Source organism: Triticum aestivum, chromosome 1A (assembly GCF_018294505.1).
Source record: "Triticum aestivum cultivar Chinese Spring chromosome 1A, IWGSC CS RefSeq v2.1, whole genome shotgun sequence".
Taxonomy (NCBI): Eukaryota; Viridiplantae; Streptophyta; class Magnoliopsida; order Poales; family Poaceae; genus Triticum; species Triticum aestivum.
The window spans coordinates 456,308,978-456,336,292 of NC_057794.1; positions in this window are offsets into that span (position 1 = coordinate 456,308,978).

Sequence of the window (27,315 nt, forward strand, 5' to 3'; positions counted from 1 at the left end):
ACTTTGTCCCGTGTCCGGATGGAACTCTCCTTGGTGTGGAAGGCAAGCTTGGCAATACGGATATGTAGATCTCCTTCCTTGTAACCAACTCTGTGTAACCCTAGCCCCCTCCGGTGTCTATATAAACCAGAGGGTTTAGTCCGTAGGACAAAGAAGAACAACAATCATACCATAGGCTAGCTTCTAGGGTTTAGCCTCTTCGATCTCGTGGTAGTAAACTCTTGTACTACTCATATTATCAAGAACAATCAAGCATGACGTAGGGTATTACCTCCATCAAGAGGGCCCGAACCTGGGTAAACATCGTGTCCCCTGCCTCCTGTTACCATCCGCCTAGACGCACAGTTCGGGACCCCCTACCCGAGATCCGCCGGTTTTGACACCGACATTGGTGCTTTCATTGAGAGTTCCTCTGTGTTGTCATCGTTAGGCTTGATGGCTCCTTCAATCATCGATAGCGATGCAGTCCAGGGTGAGACTTTTCTCCCCGGACGGATCTTTGTATTCGGCAGCTTCGCACTACGGGCCAACTCGCTTGGCCATCTGGAGCATATCGAGAGTTACGTCCCTGGCCACCAGGTCAGGTTTGGAAGCTTAAACTACACGGCCGACATCCGCGGAGACTTGATCTTCGACAGATTCGAGCCCCTGCCGAGTGCGCCGCACGATCACGATGAGCATGATTTAGCTCTACCATCGGACAGTGTTCAGGAGACCGCACCGGCAACCGCTCCGACCCTCAATTCGGAGCCAATTGCGCCATCCATGGACGGGTGGATAGACCCCGCCACGGAGGCCGCATTCTCAGCGGCGATCGAGCCGAGTATCGACCTTACCCTTCACGAGAGCCATGACGCCAAACTACCGGATTCTTCTCCGGCTACGGACTCCGAACCGCCTGCGCCCATGCCTATTGAATCCGACTGGGCGCCGATCATGGAGTTCACCTCCGCGGATATCTTTCAGCACTCGCCCTTCGGCGACATACTGAACTCATTAAGGTCTCTCTCCTTGTTAGGAGAGTCCTGGCCGAACTATGTCCGACAGGATTGGGATGCGGATGACGAAGAAATTCGCCGCCCACCCACCACCCACTTAGTAGCCACTATCAACGATTCGACCGACATGCTCGACTTCATCTCCGAAGACATCGACAGTATGGACGACGATGCAGGAGACGAATAGGAACCACTGCCCACAGGGCACTGGACACCCACTTCATCATATGATGTATACATGGTGGACACACCCAAAGAAAACGACGACGAGGAATGGAAGGACACAACGAAGGATTGTTCCCTCAAGAAGCAGTCAAAGCGGTGGCATAAGCGCCGCTCCAAATCCCGCCTCGGCAGAAACAACGTTCATATAGACCCAGTGATAGAGCAGGGTGAGCCAGCGGACGACAAACACGACATTGAACCATCGTCCAACCACGGCAACACGGAGAATCAAACCAAACAAACCGACTCCGGCAAAGATAACATTCCGGATGACATCACACAAGACAGGCACCCGGAGCAACAGAATACCCATCAAAGGCTTGTTGCCACTGCGAGGAGTCTGAAAAAGCAGAAGCAAAGGCTCAGGGCTGCACAAGACGCACTCGGAATTAGATGGAGTGAAGTACTCAACACCGCAGCAAAGTACGGTGGTAGTCGCCACACAAAGAGCTACCCGAAGCGAAAGCTGCTACCTGAATTCGATGAGGAGGCCTTAGATCCCCCGCAATCAAAAAACAAAACAACCATCTGGTCGGATAGACGACCTAGTGGCCAACATAGAGCGGCAAACGACGCCGCACACAAGCCAGTACGCGATCCACGTGAGGGCTCGCATCAAAAGGACGGCGCAACCAGATCCATCTACGGGCCAAGCAAGCGCGCTCCAGCACGCAATGCAACACAACAAAAATCCGAACACCACGGTACACCCAAATACAGGGGTGCCGCACACCCCCTATATTTCACCGATGAGGTGCTGGACCATGAATTTCCAGAGGGATTCAAACCCGTAAACATAGAGGCGTACGACAGAACGACAGACCCTGGGGTCTGGATTGAGGACTACATCCTCCATATCCACATGGCTCGAGGAGACGACCTCCACGCCATCAAGTACTTACCCCTCAAGCTCAAAGGGCCAGCTCGGCACTGGCTTAAAAGCCTCCCCGAAAACTCCATTGGAAGCTGGGAAGAGCTCGAAGACGCTTTTCGGGCAAGTTTTCAAGGGACCTATGTCCGATCACCGGATGCAGACGATTTAAGTCATATAACTCAACAGCCCGGAGAGTCAGCCCGAAAGCTTTGGAACAGGTTTCTCACTAAAAAGAACCAAATAGTCGACTGTCCGGATGCCAAAGCCTTAGCAGCTTTCAAGCACATCGTTCGAGACGAATGGCTTGCCAGACACCTCGGCCAAGAAAAGCCGAGAACAATGGCAGCATTAACAAGCCTCATGACCCGCTTTTGCACGGGCGAGGACAACGGAAACGGGAAGCCACGACGCAGCAAAAACAAGCGCCGGAATAAAGAAGACAACCCGAAGAGCACAGCGGTAAATGCCAGATTCAAAAGCTCTCGGATAGGTCAGCAAAAGCTGCCCTCCAAAGGCAAAAGAGATGAACTGTCCAGCCTAAACAAGATTCTGGACAAAATATGTCAGATCCACAACATCCCCGATAAACCTGCAAATCATACCCATAGAGAATGTTGGGTCTTCAAGCAGTCCGGCATGCTCAACGCCGAACACAAGGGGCAGGATACACCAAGCGAAGACGAGGATGAGCCTCGCAAGCAAAGCACTGGGGAACAGAAGAAATTCCCACCAGAAGTCAAAACAGTAAACATGTTACACGTGATGAAGGGGAGAAACAAAGAGGCACTCCTAGAGACACATGCCCCAGGGCCTATCACCGCGGTGTTCTGCCACTGATCGTCCCAACCGATCACCTTTGACCATCGGGATTACTCGGCAAGTATCCGGCATGCAGGATGGGCTGCCTTGGTGTTAGACCCGATAATTGACGGATACCACTTCACACGAGTCCTGATGGACGGCGGCAGTAGTTTAAACCTGATATATCAGGACACAGTCCACAAAACGGGGATAGACCCAACAAAAATTAGCCATAGCAATACTACCTTTAAGGGAGTAACGCCAGGCCCAGAAGCCCATTGCACGGGCTCCCTGCTACTAAAGGTTATATTCGGCTTTCCCGATAACCTCCGCAGCGAAAAGTTAACCTTCCACATCGCTCTGTTCCAAAGTGGCTATCAAGCACTACTCGGACGCGAAGCTTTCGCTCGCTTTAACGCAATACCGCATTACGCTTCTCTCATGCTTAAGATGCCCGGTCCACGTGGCATCATTACAGTAAATGGAAATATTGAGCGCTCCTTGCGCGCGGAAGACCGTGCGGCCACCTTGGCAGCCGCACACTAGACGGCCTCACCAACTAGAGCATCTGACAGGTCGTTAAGACCACGGACACGGTTATACAAGTCCGGTGCGGCTATATATAATTGATACAGGTTTGATGGCTATACCCCTATAACAATACAAGGGGCTCAACGCATGTAAACAAGTGACAATTAGGCTCAACCTTACTTATCTTGAACTGTACATGGTTTATTTAGTATAACCTACCTTTTTGCATGACAACTTTTCAACTAAGTTCCTCTCTTTTACAGATGACCATCGTGCGACACCCGTCCAGGATACGACACAACGGAGACACAGGCGCAGATGTGCAGCAGGGACCCGTTCCAAGGATTCTTTTTAGATTAAGACCCTGCGTAAACCTTTTTTACTGTCTCTTGTTGATGCACATCCCCCGGATTCTCAGTACAATTGAGAAGGATGCTAACGTATTGGCATGTGGCCACGTCAGAATATTGCACGTACCTGGACACTAGGGGCTTATTACAAAGGGCACTGTTTAGGCCCGGTTTACATCATAAAGACCGAATACCTTAGGGAGTGTTCGGCGTCGCGAGTTTGGCCTTATATGCATCAACTCCGAATCATGTCTTTGGTCAAATGTTGGGTTTGCCCGGCTCTTGTGTTTTGCTGCCTTACGTTCCGCTCTATCGGTTAAGGCGGCACCAGGAGAACTACTGCGATTGTGCCCTGGTTCATCCGGACGAGCACCTCAGTAGAGAAAGCCGAAAACTGACTGTCATGATATAGCATGAGACTGGTCAACCACTCGATGACCTAGCGGGATCTTCGGGATTCCTCCGCCTTAACAAAGGGCCGTTTCCCGGCCAGGCATGTATGCACCCCGAATTCGGATGAGCGCGGAGCCACCAGGGGCTATATAGTAGCCCCACTGCCAAACTCCTCTGGCTAAGTGAAAGTGTTAAAGCATTATAGTCCGATTGCCTAGTTCACTCCGCTGTCACCTCCTTAATGGACCAAGACGTTGGATCAAGTGTGAACATGCGTCTTCTGCGAACACCCCCGCATTATATGCGTGGGGGCTGAAGCCGACGACTGCCATCTTTCAGGTTATATACATATACACATAAACGGCCGCACAGGAGGCATCATAGTACTTTCCGGCAAAAGTATAAATACAGCCTTGATAAACTCAATAAAACATTGTTTTTACAATGGGAATACATGTCACTTAAACATAATATTCTTCGAGCACTGAGCCTCTATCAAACAAGTGCCTTCAAGAACTTCTTCAAAGTAGTGCTCGGCAGCTACTCGGCCTATGGCCGAACCCTGTGCCGCAACAGTGGTGGCATCCATCTCCGCCCAGTATGTTTTGACACGGGAAAGGGCCATCCGCGAGCCTTCTATGCACACCGACCTCTTTACAGCATCGATGCATGGCACAACACCAAGGAATTGTTGCACTAAGCTAAAGTAGCTATTCGGCCTTGGCCCTCCTAGCCACAGATGATCCACAATGGACCTCATGGCAAGTCCGGATAATCTATGGAGCTCGGCCCAACCAGTCAATCACTCATTCAGCAACAACAGACGGTCTGGAGCGTGAAACTGTGACCAGAACAACTTCTCCACTTCAGGACCTTTCTGATCCTTGAAGTACTCGGCCGCATCAGCAGCACTTGCAGCCAAATCCACAGCCGGTCCAGAGGAGCATATTTCGGATCTCCGAACTTAGTCCGCAACAAGAAGGGCTTCCCAGAAACGATATCCGTAGCTTGATTCAGCTCCTCCTTCGTCGCTCTAATTTTGGAGCGGGCTTCCTTGGAAGCCACCCGGGCCTTCTCCAGGTCCGTCACCTTCGCCCGGTTTTCCTCTTCAAGAAGCTGGTAACGGTCAGCAACATCTTTTAACTCCATGGCCATCTTGGCAATTTTTTCTTTGCTCTCGCAATGTGCGGCCTGTTCGGCCCTTAACTCTTCGGCCACCTTTAAAGCGGCCGCATTGCTACTCCTTGCTTGCTCCTTGGCTCGGGCAAGCTCCGTCCGAAGGGTCTCCACAGTGGCAGCTCCATCTGTAGTCACAACATATTAAAGATACTGGCATCATGCTGCTCTTATTATGTGACAATCACCAGAAAAATCACTTACCCTGTGCCTCGTCAAGCCGCTTGTTAACAAGCACGATGTCGGCATCTACCGCATCCAGTTGCCGCCTTAGTTCGGCAAACACATCAGTCCGGCTAGCCACCAGAGCTTCAACCACCTACACACAAAGGTGGTCTGGTTATTACATGGGACTATGATCCTCTGTTTGCCACCGTTTTTGACGACAACCAGAGTCTCAAGGGCTACTATCTACACAGGGCACATCTAAAAAATGTGCGGTACTGTAAAAAATGTACATCATTTCGTGTACCTCAAAACCCGTCAGTAGACTCATAAAGGCTTCATGCAACCCGCTTTCGGCGGACGAAATCCTTTCAATCACCATACCCATCAATGTGTGGTGCTCTTCTGAGATAGTCGCTTGCTCTAGCAGATCCCTCAGTACGTCCAACCGCACACCAGACGGTGCCGGACTCTTTTGATTGCTCTCTTCAAGAGCCGAATACTGAGGACTTCGGATGGCCATAGGATTACCTTCTGGCCTTGCCGGATCAAGAGAAACCCTCCACGACGACACCTCGGGGTCGCCCGCCTCATGAGGCGGTATGGCAGGGGGAGGTGTTTCGCTCTCCATCATCTGTGGAAGAAGATCCCCTGAAAACGAGCTCTGCGGAGAAGGTCTAAGATCCGAACTGCAAGATAAATGCCTCGGTTATTTTCCTCAGAGGTAAAGCGAAATATTTTCATTATTAAGTACCTTTTTACTTACAGCTCGGTGGAGGGCTGATCCCCTTGAGGGCATAGTGCGGCCAGGGTATCCCCCAGGGCAGGACCCTCCGGCGGAGATTTCTTCACCCGTTTGGAGACCATTGTCTCCGGGCCCTCAGAGGCGGTTCTCTTCCTTCCCCGGGGAGAGGAATTTTCAGTTCCTCCTCCCCTGCTAACCTCCTTCACGGAGGTGCTAGCCTCCTTGTTCCCCCCTTTATCCTCTCCCGAGGGCGCTTGATAAGGCGCGATCTCCAGCATCCTGGTTAGCACGGGATTTGGTGAGGTCTCAGGGAGGGGGGCCGGACACCTGATCAACTTTGCCTTTGCTATCCAATCCTGGTCAAAGAGCAGCTTTTTTAGGGCAACGTTTCGATAAATAAACGGATAGTGTGTTCAGATGCGGGGCTACTTACTTGGGTATCCGAGCGATTGTAGCTCAGACCTGCATCCTTAGTGATGTCCGGACACATTATTTGTGGTCCGAAGAACAATTTGTACATCTCTTCGTGCGTCATGCCAAGAAAATGTTGAATAGCTCGCGGTCCTTCCGGGTTGAATTCCCACATGCGAAGGGGCCAGCATTTGCAAGGCTGGACTTGGCGAACTAGCATGACTTGCACTACCATAACCAGACTGAAATCTCTCTCAAAGAGATCTCGGATACGGCTTTGTAGTATTGGCACGTCCTTGGCTGGACCCCAGCTGATCCATGACATTAGTTGTGGTGGGGGGCCTGAGCGAAAGGTGGGGGCAGCTACCCACTTGGAACTTTGGGGAGCTGTGATGTAGAACCACTCCCGCTGCCACAATCCAGACACCTCTGGGAAGCAACCCTCAGGCCATGGAGTGTCAGCGATTTTGCTTATTAAAGCGCCTCCGCACGCTGCATGCTGCCCCTCGATCATCTTCAGCTTCACCTCGAAGGTCTTGAGCCACAGGCCGAAGTGAGGGGTAATGCGGAGGAAGGCCTCACATACGACAATAAATGTCGAGATGTGAAGAAGGGAATCCGGGGCCAGATCATGAAAATCTAGCCCATAATAGAACATAAGACCCCTAACGAAGGGATCCAGAGCGAGGCCTAGTCCTCGGAGGAAGTGGGAGACGAACACGACGCTCTCGTTGGGTTCGGGAGTAGGGACGACCTGCCCTCGGGCAGGCAGCCGATGCGAAATTTCGGCGGTTAGATATCTGGCCTCTCTCAACTTCTTGATGTCCTCCTCCGCGACGGAGGAAGGCATCCACCGACCTTGAAGGTTGGATCCGGACATAGTTGAAGGTCCGAAGTGCCTAAACCTGAGCTTTGGGTGTTGGAACTCGAGGCAGGAGGCGGATTCGATTAAGATCGAGAGGAAAAAGCCTTGTCCCCTTTATAAAGAGGGTGAATATCAAGCGTCCTCCTCATGACTGTTTGGGACTTGCCTAAGATCTAGGATTCCTACCCATAGGCATGGTTGGGTTACCCATGTCCATATTGATGAGAATCCCGTAATAAAGGGGACACGATCTTTGCTTCGACAAGACGTGCCAAGGAAACCGCCTCGCGAAACACACTGAGATTGGTTATGAAAAACGATTCGAATAAAGACCTGGCTGTGGTGTGATGTCACACTACGGGGTACGTCAGCAGATTTGATTTATGGAAATATTATTCTCTCTACGGTGGTATGTGGAACTTGTTTTGCCGAGCCGGACACGATCCTCGTGTTCAAAATCTTCTATGAAGTATTCGGAGGAGGAACCCGCCTTGCAATGCCGAAGACAATCTACACGCCGGACTCATCGTCATTGAAGCCTGGTTCAGGGGCTACCGAGGGAGTCCTGAATTAGGGGGTATCCGGACAGCCGGATCATATCCTTTTGCCGGACTGTTGGACTATGAAGATACAAGATTGAAGACTTCGTCCCGTGTCCGGATGGAACTCTCCTTGGTGTGGAAGGCAAGCTTGGCAATACGGATATGTAGATCTCCTTCCTTGTAACCGACTCTGTGTAACCCTAGCCCCCTTCGATGTCTATATAAACCGGAGGGTTTAGTCCGTAGGACAAACAAGAACAACAATCATACCATAGGCTAGCTTCTAGGGTTTAGCCTCTTCGATCTCGTGGTAGTAAACTCTTGTACTACTCATATTATCAAGAGCAATCAAGCAGGACGTAGGGTATTACCTCCATCAAGAGGGCCCGAACCTGGGTAAACATCATGTCCCCTGCCTCCTGTTACCATCCGCCTAGACGCACAGTTCGGGACCCCCTACCCGAGATCCGCCGGTTTTGACACCGACACTAGATATTCTCATAACTATGCTCAATTCTATCAATTGCTCGACAATAATTCGTTTACCCACCATAATACTTATGCTCTTGAGAGAAGCCACTAGTGAAACCTATGCCCCCCCGGGTCTATCTTCCATCATATTAATCTTCCAATACTTAGTTATTTCCTTTGTCGTTTATTTTATTCTGCATCTTTATTTCTCTTTATCATAAAAATACCAAAAAAATTATCTTATCATATCTATCAGATCTCACTCTCGTAAGTGACCGAGAAGGGCTTGACAACCCCTTTATCGCGTTGGTGCGAGGTTCTTATTTGTTTGTGTAGGTGCGTGGGACTTGAGTGTGATCTCTTACTGGATTGATACCTTGGTTCTCAAAAACCAAGGGAAATACTTACGCTGCTTTACTGCATCACCCTTTCCTCTTCATGGGAAAACCAACGCAGTGCTCAAGAGGTAGAAAGAAGGATTTTTGGCGCCGTTGCCGAGGAGATTCGCGCCAAGTCAAGTCAAGATTTGACTCCCACAAAGAGTCATTTCTGGCGCCATTACCAAATCAAAATGCACCAAGTACCCATCACAAACTCTTATCCCTTGCATTACATTGTTTGCCATTTGCCTCTCGTTTTCCTCTCCCCCACTTCACCCTTGCTATTTTATTCACCCTCTTTTCCTCTCTCCCTCTCTCTCCATTCCCCTTCTGCTTCCCGATTCGCCCTTTTTGCCCATTTCTTGTTTGCTTGTGTGTTGGATTGCTTGCTTGTCGCGATGGCTCAAGATAATACTAAATTATGTGAATTTGCCAATACCAACAATAATGATTTTATTAGCACTCCGATTGCTCCTCTTACCGATGATGAATCTTGTGAAATTAATACTGCTTTGCTGAATTTTGTCATGAAAGATCCGTTTTCTGGCCTTCCTAGTGGAGATGCCGCTACCCATCTAAACAACTTTGTTGATTTGTGTGATTTTCAAAAGAAGAAAGATGTGGATAATGATATTGTTAAATTGAAGCTATTTCCGTTTTCGCTTAGAGATCGTGCTAAAGCTTGCTTTTCGTCTTTGCCTAAAAATAGTATTGATTCATGGAATAAGTGCAAAGATGCTTTTATCTCTAAGTATTTTCCTCCTGCTAAGATCATCTCTCTTAGAAACGATATTATGAATTTTAAGCAACTTGATCATGAACATGTTGCACAATCTTGGGAGAGGATGAAATCAATGATACGTAATTGGCCATCACATGGTTTGAATCTTTGGATGATTATACAAAACTTTTATGCCGGATTGAATTTTGCTTCTAGAAATCTTTTATATTCAACCACGGGAGGCACTTTTATGGAAATCACTTTAGGAGAAGCTACCAAACTCCTAGATAATATTATGGTTAATTATTCTCAATGGCACACCGAAAGATCTACTAATAAAAAAGTGCATGCAATTGAAGAGATTAATGTTTTGAGTGGAAAGATGGATGAACTTATGAAATTGTTTGCTAATAAGAGTGCTCCTACTGATCCTAATGATATGCCTTTGTCTACCTTGATTGAGAATATAATGAATCTATGGATGTGAATTTTGTTGGTAGGAACAATTTTGGTAATAACGCGTATAGAGGTAATTTTAATTCTAGGCCGTTTCCTGGTAATTCCTCTAATAATTATGGTAATTCCTACAACAATTCCTATGGAAATTATAATAAGATGCCCTCTGATTTTGAATCTAATATTGAAGAATTTATTACTTCGCAAAAGAGTTTCAATGCTTTGATTGAAGAAAAATTGCTTAAGATTGATGAGTTGGCTAGGAACGTTGATAGAATTTCTCTTGATGTTGATTCTTTGAAAGTTAGATCTATTCCACCTAAGAATGATATCAATGAGTCTCTCAAGGCCATGAGAATTTCCATTGATGAGTGCAAAGAAAGAACCGCTAGGATGCGTGCTAAGAAAGATTGCTTTATAAAAGCGTGTTCTTCTAGTTTTCATGATAATAAGGATGAAGATCTAAAAGTTATTGATGTGTCTCCTATTAAATCTTTGTTTTGCAATATGAATCTTGATAATTATGGGGCTGAAGATGAGCCACCTTTACCTAGAAGGCGTTCCAAAAATCCGGAGTCTTTAGATCTTGATGCTAAAATTGTTAAAAGTGGGATTGAAGAGGTTAAAACTTTAAATATCAATGAACCCACTATTTTGGATTTCAAGGAATTTAATTATGATAATTTCTCTTTGATAGATTTTATTTCCTTGTTGCAATCCGTGCTAAATTCTCCTCATGCTTATAGTCAAAATAAAGCTTTCACTAAACATATCGTTGATGCTTTGATGCAATCTTATGAAGAAAAACTTGAGTTGGAAGTTTCTATCCCTGGAAAACTTTATGATGAGTGGGAACCTACAATAAAAATTAAAATTAAATATCATGAGTGTTATGCTTTGTGTGATTTAGGTGCTAGTGTTTCCACGATTCCAAAAACTTTGTGTGATTTGCTAGGTTTCTGTGATTTTGATGATTGTTCTTTAAACTTGCACCTTGCGGATTCCACTCTTAAGAAACCTATGGGAAGAATTAATGATGTTCTTATTGTTGCAAATAGGAACTATGTGCCCGTAGATTTCATTGTTCTTGATATAGGTTGCAATCCTTCATGTCCTATTATTCCTGGTTGACCTTTCCTTAGAATGATTGGTGCAATTATTGATATGAAGGAAGGGAATATTAGATTCCAATTTACGTTAAGGAAAATCATGGAACACTTCCCTAGAAAGAAATTTAAATTACCTTATGAATCTATTATGAGAGCCACTTATGGATTGCCTACCAAAGATGGCAATACCTAGATCCATCTTCGCTTTTATGCCTAGCTAGGGGCATTAAACGATAGCGCTTGTTGGGAGGCAACCCAATTTTATTTTTATTCCTTGCTTTTTGCTCCTGGTTATTAATAAATAATTTACCTAGCCTCTGTTTTGGTTATGTTTTTTGTGTTTAATTAGTGTTTGTGCCAAGTAGAACCGTTGGGAAGCCTTGGGAAAGTCTTTTTGATCTTGCTGTAAAAACAGAAACTTTAGCGCTCACGAGAATTGCTGCCATTTTTATTTGGAAGGTGATATTTAGTTAATTATTTTTTAAGATGATTAATAGATAAATTCCTCACGTCCAGAAATTTATTTTAGAATTTTTGGGGTTCCAGAACTTGCGTTAGCTATAGATTACTACAGACTGTTCTGTTTTTGACAGATTCTGTTTTTCTTGTGTTGTTTGCTTATTTTGATGAATCCGTGGCTAGTAAAAGAGTTTATAAACCATAGAAAAGTTGGAATACAGTAGGTTTAACACCAATATAAATAAAGAATGATTTCATTACAGTACCTCAAAGTGGTGTTTTGTTTTCTTTCACTAACGGAGCTCACGAGATTTTCTATTTTGAGTTTTGTGTTGTGAAGTTTTCAAGTTTTGGGTGAAGATTTGATAGATTATGGAACAAAGAGTGGCAAGAGCCTAAGATTGGGGATGCCCATGGCACTCCAAGGTAAAACTCAAGGACACCAAAAAACCTAAGCTTGGGGATGCCCCGGAAGGCATCCCCTCTTTCGTCTTCGTCTATCGGTAACTTTACTTGGAGCTATATTTTTATTCACCACATGATATGTGTTTTTCTTGGAGCGTCTTGTATGATTTGAGTATTTGCTTCTTAGTTTACCACAATCACCCTTACTTTACACACCTTTTGAGCGAGACTCACATTAATTGAAATTTATTAGAATACTCTATGTGGTTCACTTATATCTTTTGAGCTATATAGTTTTTGCTCTAGTGCTTCACTTATATCTTTTAGAGCGCGGTGGTGGATTTTTTTATAGATACTATTGTTCTCTCATGATTCACTTATATTATTTTGAGAGTCCTTTAGAACAACATGGCAATAATAAAAAAATTCATATAAGTGCATTGAATACTATGAGAAGTTTGATAATTGATAATTGTTTTGAGATATTGAGATGGTGATATTAGAGTCATGCTAGTTGAGTAGTTGTGAATTTGAGAAATACTTGTGTTGAAGTTTGTGATTCCCGTAGCATGAACATATGGTGAACCGTTATGTGATGAAGTCGGAGCATGATTTATTTATTGATTATCTTCCTTATGAGTGGCGGTCGGGGACGAGCGATGGTCTTTTCCTACCAATCTACCCCCTAGGGGCATGCGCGTAATACTTTGCTTTGATAACTTGTGGATTTTTGCAATAAGTATGTGAGTTCTTTATGACTAATGTTGAGTCCATGGAATATACGCACTCTCAGCCTTCCACCATTGCTAGCCTCTCTAGTATCGTGCAACTTTCGCCGGTACCATAAACCCACCATATACCTTCCTCAAAATAGCCACCATACCTACCTATTATGGCATTCCCATAGCCATTGCGAGATATATTGCCATACAACTTTCCACCGTTCCATTATTATGACACGCTTCATCATTGTCATATTGCTTGCATGATCATGTAGTTGACATCGTATTTGTGGCAAAGCCACCGTTCATAATTCTTCATACATGTCACTCATGCATCATTGCACATCCCGGTACACCGCCGGAGGCATTCACATAAAGTCATATTTTGTTCTAAGTATTGAGTTGTAATTCTTGAGTTGTAAGTAAATAAAGTGTGATGATCATCATTATTAGAGCATTGTCCCAGGTGAGGAAAGGATGATGGAGACTATGATTCCCCCACAAGTTGGGATGACACTCCGAACAAAAAAAGAGGCCAAAGAAAAAAGAGAGAGAAAGAAGGCCCAAATAAAAAAATGAGAGAAAAAGAGAGAAGGGACAATGTTACTATCCTTTTTCCACACTTGTGCTTCAAAGTATCACCATGTTATTCATATAGAGAGTCTCCTATGATATCACTTTCATATACTAGTGGGAATTTTTCATTATAGAATTTGGCTTGTATATTCCAATGATGGGCTTCCTCAAAATGCCCTAGGTCTTCATGAGCAAGCAAGTTGGATGCACACCACTTAGTTTATTTTGTTGAGCTTTCATATACTTATAGCTCTAGTGCATCCGTTGCATGGCAATCCCTACTCACTTACATTGATATCTATTGATGGGCATCTCCATAGCCCGTTGATATGCCTAGTTGATGTGAGACTGTCTTCTCCTTTTTGTCTTCACCACAACCACCATTCTATTCCACCATAGTGCTATATCCATGGCTCACGCTCATATATTGCATGAAGATTGAGAAAGTTTGAGAACATCAAAAGTATGAAACAATTGCTTGGCTTGTCATCGGGGTTGTGCATGATTTAAATATTTTATGTGGTGAAGATAGAGCATAGCCAACTATATGATTTTGTGGGGATAACTTTCTTTCGCCATGTTATTTTGAGAAGACATAATTGCTTAATTAGTATGCTTGAAGTATTATTATTTTTATGTCAATATTAAATTTTTATCTTGAATCTTATGGATCTGAGCATTAATGCCACAATAAAGAAAAATTACATTGAGAAATATGTTAGAAAGCATTCCACATCAAAAATTCTTCTTTTATCATTTACCTACTCGAGGACGAGCAGGAATTAAGCTTGGGGATGCTTGATACGTCTCCAACGTATCTATAATTTTTGATTGCTCCATGCTATTATATTATCTATTTTGGATGTTAATGTGCTTTATTTTACACTTTTATATCATTTTTGGGACTAACCTACTAACCGGAGGCCCAACCCAAATTGCTGTTTTTTTTGCCTATTTTAGGGTTTCGAAGAAAAGGAATATCAAACAGAGTCCAAACGGAATGAAACCTTCGGGAACGTGATTTTCTCAACAAACATGATCCAAGAGACTTGGAGTGGCCGTCAAGAAACAAGGAAGGAAGGCACGAGGCAGGAGGGCACGCCTACCCCCTGGGCGCGCCCTCCACCCTCGTGGGCCCTCCGTTGTTCCACCGACGTACTTCTTCCTCCTATATATATCCATGTACCCGCCAAACATACAGGAGCACCATGAAAACCTAATTCCACCGCCCCAACCTTCTGTACTCGAGAGATCCCATCTCGGGGCCTTTTCCGGAGCTCCGCCGGAGGGGGCATTGATCATAGAGGGCCTCTACATCAACTCCATGGCCTCTCCGGTGATGTGTGAGTAGTTTACTTCAGACCTACGGGTCCATATTTATTAGCTAGATGGCTTATTCTCTCTCTTTGGATCTCAATACAAAGTTCTCCTTGATTTTCTTGGAGATCTATTCGATGTAATCTTCTTTTGCGGTGTGTTTGTCGAGATCTGATGAATTGTGGGTTTATGATCCAGATTATCTATGAACAATATTTGATTCTCCTCTGAATTCTTTTATGTATGATTGATTTATATTTGCAAGTCTCTTCGAATTATTAGTTTGGTTTGGCCTACTAGATTGATCTTTCTTGCAATGGGAGAAGTGCTTAGCTTTGGGTTCAGTCTTGCGGTGTTCAATCCCAGTGACAGAAAGGGAACCGATACGTATTGTATTGTTGCCATCGAGGATAAAAAGATGGGGTTTATATCATATTGCATGAGTTTATCCCTCTACATCATGTCATCTTCCTTAAAGCATTACTCTGTTCTCTTGAACTTAATACTCTAGATGCATGCTGGATAGCGGTCGATGTGTGGAGTAATAGTAGTAGATGCAGGCAGGAGTCGGTCTACTTGTCTCGGACGTGATGCCTATATACATGATCATACCTAGATATTCTCATAACTATGCTCAATTCTATCAATTGCTCGACAGTAATTCGTTTACCCACCGTAATACTTATGCTCTTGAGAGAAGCCACTAGTGAAACCTATGGCCCCCGGGTCTATCTTCCATCATATTAATCTTCCAATACTTAGTTATTTCCTTTCTCGTTTATTTTATTTTGCATCTTTATTTCTATTTATCATAAAAATACCAAAAATATTATCTTATCATATCTATCAGATCTCACTCTCATAAGTGACCGAGAAGGGCTTGACAACCCCTTTATCGCGTTGGTTGCGAGGTTCTTATTTGTTTGTGTAGGTGCGTGGGACTTGAGCATGATCTCCTACTGGATTGATACCTTGGTTCCCAAAAACTGAGGGAAATACTTACGCTTCTTTACTGCATCACTGTTTCCTCTTCAAGGGAAAACCAACGCAGTGCTCAAGAGGTAGCACCAGGTTGCGATGCCGTGGTCAAGGCCAGGAGGTGAGCGGCCCAAGGTCCAGTAAGAGCTCCTGAGGCGCGATGCTCAAGAGGTCCCCTTTAGCATGCAAGCAGCTACCTAAAGGTAGGAAAGGGAGGCGGCATCGCCGTAAGAAGGCTGCAACAGGTGAGAATCTTATGCCATAGCGCTCGGCTGTCCTAGGTGCGAAACTTATCTTGGCAGTCCAGAGTTGATTCCTTGTGCTGCGCCAGACTCCTTGTGCTTCGGCGGCCATAGTATAGCCAGGTTAGGCCCATGCTCTTCTGTGTGCTCTACATCCTCGGGTCCCGGCCCTCGAGCAAGCTCAGCCGCCGCTGGTATGCCAGGTCGCGATGCCATGGGCAAGGCCAAGGGGTGAGGTCTAGAGAGCCAGTAGGAGCTCCTGAGTCGCGATGCTCAGGAGCCCCCCTTTTAACGCACAAGCGAATCACATGGGAAAGTAGAGAGCCCGTGGTACCGCTCGCTATTGCCCTTGTGAGGTTCCTGCAGGTTAGCACGTGGAGGGATACAAATTGCAGCCACGCTTGCTGGTCTGCCACTGGTCGTTCCGCAAGAAGATGAGGGCACTGAGGGCCTGGTGAGGTGACGTGCGCGGGGGTGCCGCGAGCCAGAGCTCGACCGCTCAGATTTGTCAGCGTTGCAGGGACGGACCCGAGCACAAGCGTCGTGCCAGCATGAGTAGCCCCCGTTGCGGGATGAGCAAGGGGTCGATCGGCGGCGCGGGCGTCTGTGCTGAGTGACAATCAAGCAAGTGATGACTGTAAATAACCCATGCATGCGAACCATCTAGCTTAGATACATATAAAAATGATACATGCCACTGGGGCGGACCCGAGCGGCCTGGGGATGATGCAGCCCGAGGGGCGACCCCAATATTGTAAGCTAAAGATGCAGAAAGATACACGTCGCAGGGATAGACCCATGCGACTTGGGGATAATGCAGCCCGAGGGGCACCTCCAACTGAATGAACTAGAAATTGTCACCTGATAACGCCGCCGGAGTGGTGTTGGAGTAGCTGATGATGCACGCTGGAGGGTCGCTCCTCACGAGCTGCCAGAACCCTGAGCCTCAGGAGGCTCTGGGGCTCGGGTGGTTCCTTGAGGACGATCGCCATCTCTGCCCGGACTGCGTGATGCCTGGCCTCCTGAACTGCCAGGATGCTCCGTAGATGACACTGGTAGGCGACATCCGCGTTCAGCAAGCCAAACGGCATGCAAACATAGCTGTGAGGTGGACCCTCACACCGTCCAACGCGCGAAGCCCAGAAGCGCTCCTGAGATGCGGCCCTGTTGAGCCCTGATACGTCCATTTTGCATCATTCTTTTATATCAATATTTATTGCATTATGGGCTGTTATTACACATTATGTCACAGTACTTATGCCTATTCTCTCTTATTTTACAAGGTTTACATAAAGAGGGAGAATGCCGGCAGCTGGGATTCTGGGCTGGAAAAGGAGCAAATATTAGAGACCTATTCTGCACAGCTCCAAAAGTCCCGAAACTTCACGAAAGATGTTTTCCAAATATATAAAAAATACTAAGAGCAAGAACTTCACTAGGGGGCCAAACCCTGCCCACGAGGGTGGGGGGCGCGCCCCCCTACCTCGTGGCCCCCCTGGTGGCCCTCTGGTGGCCATCTTCTGCTATATGGAGTCTTTCGATGGGAAAAAAAATCAGAAGCCATCTTCTCGGACGAAACTCCGCCACCACGAGGCGGAACCTTGGGGGAACCAATCTAGGGCTCTGGCGGAGCTGTTCTGCCGGGGAAACTTAGGGGGAAATCATCGTCATCGTCATCACCAATGCTCCTCTCATCGGGAGAGGGCAATCTCCATCAACATCTTCATCAGCACCATCTCATCTCAAAACCCTAGTTCATCTATTGTATCCAATTCTTGTCTCCAAGTCTGGGATTGGTGCTAGTAGGTTGCTAGTAGTGTTCATTACTCCTTGTAGTTGATGCTAGTTAGTTTAATTGGTGGAAGATCATATGTTCAGATCCTATATGCATATTAATACCCCTCTGATTATGAACATGTTTATGCTTTGTGAGTAGTTACTTTTGTTCCTAAGGACATGGGAGAAGTCTTGCTATTAGTAGTCATGTGAATTTGGTATTTGTTCGATATTTTGATGAGATGTATGTTGTCTCTCCTCTAGTGGTGTTATGTGAACGTCGACTACATGACACTTCACCATTATTTGGGCCTAGAGGAGGGCATTGGGAAGTAATAAGTAGATGATGGGTTGCTAGAGTGACAGAAGCTTAAACCCTAGTTTATGCGTTGCTTCGTAAGGGGCTGATTTGGATCCATATGTTTCATGCTATGGTTAGGTTTACCTTAATACTTTTGTTGTAGTTGCGGATGCTTGCAATAGAGGTTAATCATAAGTGGGATGCTTGTCCAAGTAAGGGCAGCACCCAAGCACCGGTCCACCCACATACCAACTTATCAAAGTACCGAACGCGAATCATATGAACGTGATGAAAACTAGCTTGACGATATTCCCATGTGTCCTCGGGAGCGCTTTACATCATATAAGAGTTTGTCCAGGCTTGTCCTTTGCTACAAAAAGGATTGGGCCACCTTGCTGCACTTTATTTACTTTTGTTACTTGTTGCTCGTTACAAATTATCTTATCACAAAACTATCTGTTACCACTTATTTCAGTACTTGCAGAGAATACCTTGCTGGAAACCGCTTATCATTTCCTTCTGCTCCTCGTTGGGTTCGACACTCTTACTTATCGAAAGGACTACGATAGATCCCCTATACTTGTGGGTCATCAAGACTCTTTTCTGGCGCCGTTGCCGGGGAGTGAAGCGCCTTTGGTAGGTGGAATTTGGTAAGGAAAAATTTATATAGTGTGCTGAAATTTACTGTCACTTGTTACCATGGAAAGTAATCCTCTGAGGGGCTTGTTCGGGGTATCTTCACCCCGACCAGTAGAGCAAAGAGTTGCTCCTCAACCTACTGAACCTACTGAAAATGAAATGAAAATGAAAATGCTTGCTTTGAAGTTCCTGCGGGTATGATAGAAAAACTGCTAGCTAATCCTTTTTTAGGAGATGGAACAAAACATCCTGATGAACATCTGATATATGTGGATGAAGTTTGTGGATTATTTAAGCTTGCAGGTGTACCCGGAGATGTTGTTAAGAAGAAGGTCTTCCCTTTATCTTTGAGGGGAGATGCATCGACATGGTATAGGCTATGTGATGATATGAGGTCTTGGAATTACAAACGATTGAAATTGGAATTTCATCAGAAGTTTTATCCTATGCATCTTGTTCATCGTGATCGCAATTATATATATAATTTTTGGCCTCGCGAAGGAGAAAGCATCGCTCAAGCTTGGGGGAGGCTTAAATCAATGTTATATTCATGCCCCAATCATGAGCTCTCAAGAGAAATGATTATTCAAAAATTTATGCTCGGCTTTCTGGTAACAATCGCACCATGCTTGATACTTCTTGTGCTGGCTCTTTTATGATGAAGACTATTGAATTCAAATGGGATTTATTGGAAAGAATTAAACGCAACTCTGAAGATTGGGACCTCGACAATGGTAAGGAGTCAGGTATGACACCTAGTTTTGATTGTGTTAAATCTTTTATGGATACCGATATTTTTCGTAAATTTAGCACTAAATATGGACTTGACTCTGAGATAGTAGCTTCTTTCTGTGAATCTTTTGCTGCTTATGTTGATCTCCCCAAGGAGAAGTGGTTTAAATATCATCCTCCCATAGAAGTAAAAGTAGCTGCACCTATTAAAGTTGAAGAAAAGACTATCACTTATAATGATCCTATTGTTCCTACTTCTTATGTTGAGAAACCACCTTTCCCTGTTAGGATAAAGGATCATGCTAAAGCTTCAACTGTGGTTCGTAAAAGCAATATTAAAACATATACACCTCCTGAGCAAGTTAAAGTTGAACCTAATATTGCTATTGTTAAAGATCTCTTGTCTGATAATATTGATGGGCATGTTATTTATTTCTGTGATGAAACTGCTAGAATTGCTAAACCCCGTGATAAAGATAAACCTAGACCTGTGGTAGGCATGCCTGTTATTTCTGTTAAAATAGGAGATCATTGTTATCATGGCTTATGTGATATGGGTGCTAGTGCTAGTGCAATACCTTATTCCTTATACAAAGAAGTTATGCATGATATTGCACCTGCTGAGATGGAAGATATTGATGTCACAATTAAACTTGCCAATAGAGATACTATTTCACCAATGGGAATTGTTAGAGATGTTGAAGTCTTGTGTGGGAAAACTAAATATCCTGCTGATTTTCTTGTTCTTGGTTCCCCACAAGATAGCTTTTGTCCCATTATATTTGGTAGACCCTTCTTAAATACTGTTAATGCTACCATAGATTGCAAAAGAGATGTTGTTACTATCGGTTTAGATGATATGACTCATGAATTTAATTTTTCTAAATTTAGTAGACAACACCGTGAAGAAGAATTACCTAGTAAGGATGAAATTATTGGTCTTGCTTCTATTGCCGTACCTCCTAGTGATCCTTTAGAACAATATTTGCTAGACCATGAAAATGATATGTTTATGAATGAAAGAAGGGAATTAGATGAAGTATTCTTTAAACAGGAACCTATTCTGAAAAACAATTTACCTGTTGAAATCCTAGGGGATCCTCCTCCACCCAAGGGTGATCCCGTGTTTGAGCTTAAACCGTTACCTGATACTCTTAAATATGCTTATCTTGATGAGAAAAAGATATATCCTGTTATTATTAGTGCTAACCTTTCAGAGCATGAAGAAGAGAGATTATTGAAAACTCTGAAGAAGCACCGTGCTGCTATTGGGTATACTCTTGATGATCTTAAGGGCATTAGTCCCACTCTATGTCAACATAAAATTAATTTGGAAGAAGATGCTAAACCAGTTCGTGATCATCAACGCCGGCTGAATCCTAAAATGAAAGAAGTGGTAAGAAAGGAGATACTAAAGCTCCTTGAGGCAGGTATAATTTATCCCGTTGCTGATAGTCAGTGGGTAAGCCCTGTCCATTGTGTCCCTAAGAAGGGAGGTATTACTGTTGTTCCTAATGATAAAGATGAATTGATTCCTCAAAGAATTATTACAGGTTATAGGATGGTAATTGATTTCCGCAAATTAAATAAGGCTACTAAAAAGGATCATTACCCCTTACCTTTTATCGATCAAATGCTAGAAAGATTATCCAAACATACACATTTTTGCTTTCTAGATGGTTATTCTGGTTTCTCTCAAATACCTGTGTCAGCCAAAGATCAATCAAAGACTACTTTTACATGCCCTTTTGGTACTTTTGCTTATAGACGTATGCCTTTTGGTTTATGTAATGCACCTGCTACCTTTCAAAGATGCATGATGGCTATATTCTCTGACTTTTGTGAAAAGATTTGTGAGGTTTTCATGGACGACTTTTCCGTCTATGGATCTTCTTTTGATGATTGCTTGAGCAACCTTGATCGAGTTTTGCAGAGATGTGAAGAAACTAATCTTGTCTTGAATTGGGAAAAGTGCCACTTTATGGTTAATGAAGGTATTGTCTTGGGGCATAAAGTTTCTGAAAGAGGTATTGAAGTTGATAAAGCCAAGGTTGATGCTATTGAAAAGATGCCATGTCCCAAGGACATCAAAGGTATAAGAAGTTTCCTTGGTCATGCCGGTTTTTATAGGAGGTTCATTAAGGACTTCTCAAAAATCTCTCGGCCTCTGACTAATTTATTACAAAAAGATATACCATTTGTCTTTGATGATGATTGTGTAGAAGCATTTGAAATACTTAAGAAAGCATTGATCTCTGCACCTATTGTTCAGCCACCTGATTGGAATTTACCCTTTGAAATTATGTGTGATGCTAGTGATTATGCTGTAGGTGCTGTTCTAGGACAAAGAGTTGATAAGAAACTAAATGTTATTCAATATGCTAGTAAAACTCTAGACAATGCTCAAAGAAATTATGCTACTACTGAAAAAGAATTCTTAGCAGTTGTATTTGCTTGTGATAAGTTTAGACCTTATATTGTTGATTCTAAAGTAACTATTCACACTGATCATGCTGCTATTAAATATCTTATGGAAAAGAAAGATGCTAAACCTAGACTTATTAGATGGGTTCTCTTGCTACAAGAATTTGATTTGCATATTGTTGATAGAAAAGGAGCTGAGAACCCCGTTGCAGACAACTTGTCTAGGTTAGAAAATGTGCTTGATGACCCACTACCTATTGATGATAGCTTTCCTGATGAGCAATTAAATGTCATAAATGCTTCTCATACTGCTCCATGGTATGCTGATTATGCTAATTACATTGTTGCTAAGTTTATACCACCTAGTTTCACATACCAGCAAAAGAAAAAGTTCTTCTATGATTTGAGGCATTACTTTTGGGATGACCCACATCTTTATAAAGAAGGAGTAGATGGTGTTATTAGACGTTGTGTACCTGAGCATGAACAGGAACAGATCCTACGCAAGTGTCACTCCGAAGCTTATGGAGGACACCATGCTGGAGATAGAACTGCACATAAGGTACTGCAATCTGGTTTTTATTGGCCTACTCTCTTCAAGGATGCCCGTAAGTTTGTCTTATCTTGTGATGAATGTCAAAGAATTGGTAATATTAGTAGACGTCAAGAAATGCCTATGAATTATTCACTTGTTATTGAACCATTTGATGTTTGGGGCTTTGACTATATGGGACCTTTTCCTTCCTCTAATGGTTATACACATATTTTAGTTGCTGTTGATTACGTTACTAAGTGGGTAGAAGCTATTCCAACTAGTAGTGCTGATCATAACACTTCTATTAAAATGCTTAAAGAAGTTATTTTTCCAAGATTTGGAGTCCCTAGATATTTAATGACTGATGGTGGTTCACATTTTATTCATGGTGCTTTCCGTAAAATGCTTGCTAAATATGATGTTAATCATAGAATTGCATCTCCTTATCACCCTCAGTCTAGTGGTCAAGTAGAATTGAGTAATAGAGAACTCAAATTAATTTTGCAAAAGACTGTTAATAGGTCTAGAAAGAATTGGTCCAAGAAACTTGATGATGCATTATGGGCCTATAGAACTGCATATAAAAATCCTATGGGTATGTCTCCGTATAAAATGGTCTATGGAAAAGCATGTCACTTACCTCTCGAACTAGAACACAAGGCTTATTGGGCTATTAAAGAACTTAATTATGATTTTAAACTTGCCGGTGAGAAGAGGTTATTTGATATTAGCTCACTTGATGAATGGAGAACCCAAGCCTACGAAAATGCCAAGTTGTTTAAAGAAAAAGTTAAAAGATGGCATGACAAAAGGATACAAAAGCGTGAGTTTAATGTAGGTGATTATGTATTGCTATACAACTCTCGTTTAAGATTTTTTGCAGGAAAACTTCTCTCTAAATGGGAAGGTCCTTACGTTATCGAGGAGGTCTACCGTTCCGGTGCCATAAAAATCAACAACTTCGAAGGCACAAATCCGAAGGTGGTGAACGGTCAAAGAATCAAACATTATATCTCAGGTAATCCCATAAATGTTGAAACCAATGTTATTGAAACCGTAACCCCGGAGGAATACATAAGGGACACTTTCCGGAACGTTTCAGACTCCGAAAAGGAATAGATATGTGGTACGGTAAGTAAACCGACTCCGAAACAGTTTTTAAGGCAATATTTCTCCGTTTTGGAATATTTAGAAAAATAGAAAAATAAGAAGCAGTCCGGGAAGGACACGAGGCGTCCACGAGGGTGGAGGGCGTGCCCTACCCTACTGGGCGCGCCCCCTACCTCGTGGGCACCTCGTGTGCTCTCCGGACTCCGTTTTCATACACGACACATATTTTGGTCGGTAAAAATTCATTATATAACCTCCCGGGGGTTTTGACTCCCGTATCACACAAAAATCTCATGTCTTTGTTTCGAGCTGTTTTCTGTCAGGGTTGTCAAGGCCAGGCACTATGTCATCTCCCTCCTCCAACCATGAGGGCAACGATGCTTGGCTAATGAAGATAGAGCTGAAGAGAGAAGAACCCATGGAGATCAACAAGGATGAAGGGATCAAGAAGGCCATGGAGGACCAAGTTCCGGCAACAGAAGACACCCTTCAACTGGATCACAATCTTCTTACCCCAACATAAATCGAAGCTTTCAAGATGATTGAGTTAGCTCGTATACAAAATAAGTATCTCACACGTGAAAATATTTTGTTGAAGGAGCATATCATCGCACTCAAGGGCATTATCCGCAAGTTAGAAGACCTCCTACGCTCAATGTGCGACTATCCATCATCAACATCCCCACCTTCTTCACCAACAAAGGAGACATAATCACATGGTATGGGCACTCCACTTGGCAACTGCCAAGCTTGGGGGAGTGCCCCGGTATCGTATCACCATCACTTTTATCTTTACCGTTTTTCTTAGTTCGATCCTTTTGGTAATATCTTGATCTAGTAGAATAAAAGTTCTTAGTATGATCTAGTTGTGAGTTTTGCTTTATTATCCTTCTATGTAATCGAGTCCGTGAGCTATATAATAAAGATTAGTGTTGAGTCAAGGGCTTGATTATTTTGCCATGATCCTAAGTGAATAAAAGAAAAGAGAAAGAAATAAAAAGAAACAAAGAGATCATGTGAGTCTTATGGAGAGTAATGAGCTCACATAGAAAGAGTATGATGAATAAAAGTTGTTGAGGGTTGACAAACACAGTTTTGGTCATCGTTGCAATTAATAGGAAGTAATAAAGAAAGAGAGGTCTTCACATATAAATATACTATCTTGGACATCTTTTATGATTGTGAGCACTCATTAAAATATGACATGCTAAAGAGTTGACATTGGACAAGGAAGACAACGTAATGGGTTATGTTTTCTTACATCTGAGATGAATTATATTGTCTTGGATCTTCCAACATGATGAGCTTGCCTTTCCCCCTCATGCTAGCCAAATTCATTGCACCAAGTAGAGATACTACTTGTGCTTCCAAATACCCTTAAACCAGTCTTGCCATAAGAGTCCACCATATCTACCTATGGATTGAGTAAGATCCATCAAGTAAGTTGTCATCGGTGCAAGCAATAAAAATTGCTCTCTAAATATGTATGATTGATTGGTGTGGAGGAAATAAGCTTTATACGATCGTGTGATATGGAAGTAATAAAAGCGACAGACTGCATAATAAAGGTCCATATCACAAGTGGCAATATAAAGTGACGTTCTTTCGCATTAAGATTTTGTGCATCCAACCATAAAAGCGCATGACAACCTCTGCTTCCCTCTGCGAAGGGCCTATCTTTTACTTTTATCTCCTACATTGCATAAGAGTCATGGTGATCTTCACCCTTCCTTTTTACATTTTATCCTTTGGCAAGCACAATATGTTGGAAAGATCCTGGTATATATGGCTAATTGGATGTGAGTTTTCATGAACTATTACTGTTGACATTACCCTTGAGGTAAAACGTTGGGAGGCAAAACTATAAGCCCCTATCTTTCTCTGTGTCCGATTAAAACTCCATACCCATAAGTATTGCGTGAGTGTCAGCAATTGTGAAAGATTATATGATAGTTGAGTGTGTGGACTTGCTGAAAAGCTCTTATACATTGACTCTTTCCTATGTTATGATAAATTGCAATTGCTTCAATGACTGAGATTGTAGTTTGTTAGTTTTCAATGAAGTTTACGATTCATACTTGATATTGTGATTGAATTATTACTCTAGCATTAGAGATTATATGACAAAGAATTATATGAGTTGCTGTTCTAAGAATGATCATGATGCCCTCATGTCCGTATTTTATTTTTATCGACACCTCTATCTCTAAACATGTGGACATATTTTTCGATTTCGGCTTTTCGCTTGAGGACAAGCGAGGTCTAAGCTTGGGGGAGTTGATACGTCCATTTTGCATCATGCTTTTATATCAATATTTATTGCATTATGGGCTGTTATTACACATTATGTCACAATACTTATGCCTATTCTCTCTTATTTTACAAGGTTTACATAAAGAGGGAGAATGCCGGCAGCTGGGATTCTGGGCTGGAAAAGGAGCAAATATTAGAGACCTATTCTGCACAGCTCCAAAAGTCCTGAAACTTCACGGAAGATGTTTTCCAAATATATAAAAAATACTGAGAGCAAGAACTTCACCAGGGGGGCCACACCCTGCCCACGAGGGTGGGGGCGCGCCCTACCCCCCTGGGCGCCCCCTACCTCGTGGGCCCCCTGGTGGCCCTCCGGTGGCCATCTTCTGCTATATGGAGTCTTTCGATGGAAAAAAATCATAAGCCATCTTCTGGGACGAAACTCCGCCGCCACGAGGCGGAACCTTGGCGGAACCAATCTAGGGCTCTCGCGGAGCTGTTCTGCCGGGGAAACTTCCCTCCCGGAGGGGGAAATCATCGCCATCGTCATCACCAATGCTCCTGTCATCGGGAGAGGGCAATCTCCATCAACATCTTCATTAGAACCATCTCATCTCAAAACCCTAGTTCATCTCTTGTATCCAATTCTTGTCTCCAAGTCCGGGATTGGTGCTAGTAGGTTGCTAGTAGTGTTAATTACTCCTTGTAGTTGATGCTAGTTGGTTTAATTGGTGGAAGATCATATGTTCAGATCCTATATGCATATTAATACCCCTCTTATTACGAACATGTTTATACTTTGTGAGTAGTTACTTTTGTTCCTGAGGACATGGGAGAAGTCTTGCTATTAGTAGTCATGTGAATTTGGTATTCGTTCGATATTTTGATGAGATGTATGTTGTCTCTCCTCTAGTGGTGTTATGTGAACGTCGACTACATGACACTTCACCATTATTTGGGCCTAGAGGAAGGCATTGGGAAGTAATAAGTAGATGATGGGTTGCTAGAGTGACAGAATCTTAAACCCTAGTTTATGCGTTGCTTCGTAAGGGGCTGATTTGGATCCATATGTTTCATGCTATGGTTAGGTTTACCTTAATACTTTTGTTGTAGTTGCGGATGCTTGCAATAGAGGTTAATCATAAGTGGGATGCTTGTCCAAGTAAGGACAGTACCCAAGCACCGGTCCACCCACATACCAAATTATCAAAGTATCGAACGCGAATCATATGAACGTGATGAAAACTAGCTTGACGATATTCCCATGTGTCCTCGGGAGCGCTTTTCTCTATATAAGAGTTTGTTCAGGCTTGTCCTTTGCTACAAAAGGATTGGGCCACCTTGCTGCACTTTATTTACTTTTGTACTTGTTGCTCGTTACAAATTATCTTATCACAAAACTATCTGTTACCACTTATTTCAGTACTTGCAGAGAATACCTTGCTGGAAACCGCTTATCATTTCCTTCTGCTTCTCGTTGGGTTTTACACTCTTACTTATCAAAAGGACTACGATAGATCCCCTATACTTGTGGGTCATCAAGCCCTGGAATGTCGATGCAGACGCGCAGCCCGCCGTCCTCGCCAGGATGGGGAGCTGCACCGGGTGGTGGGTGGCGGTCGCCGTGCATGAT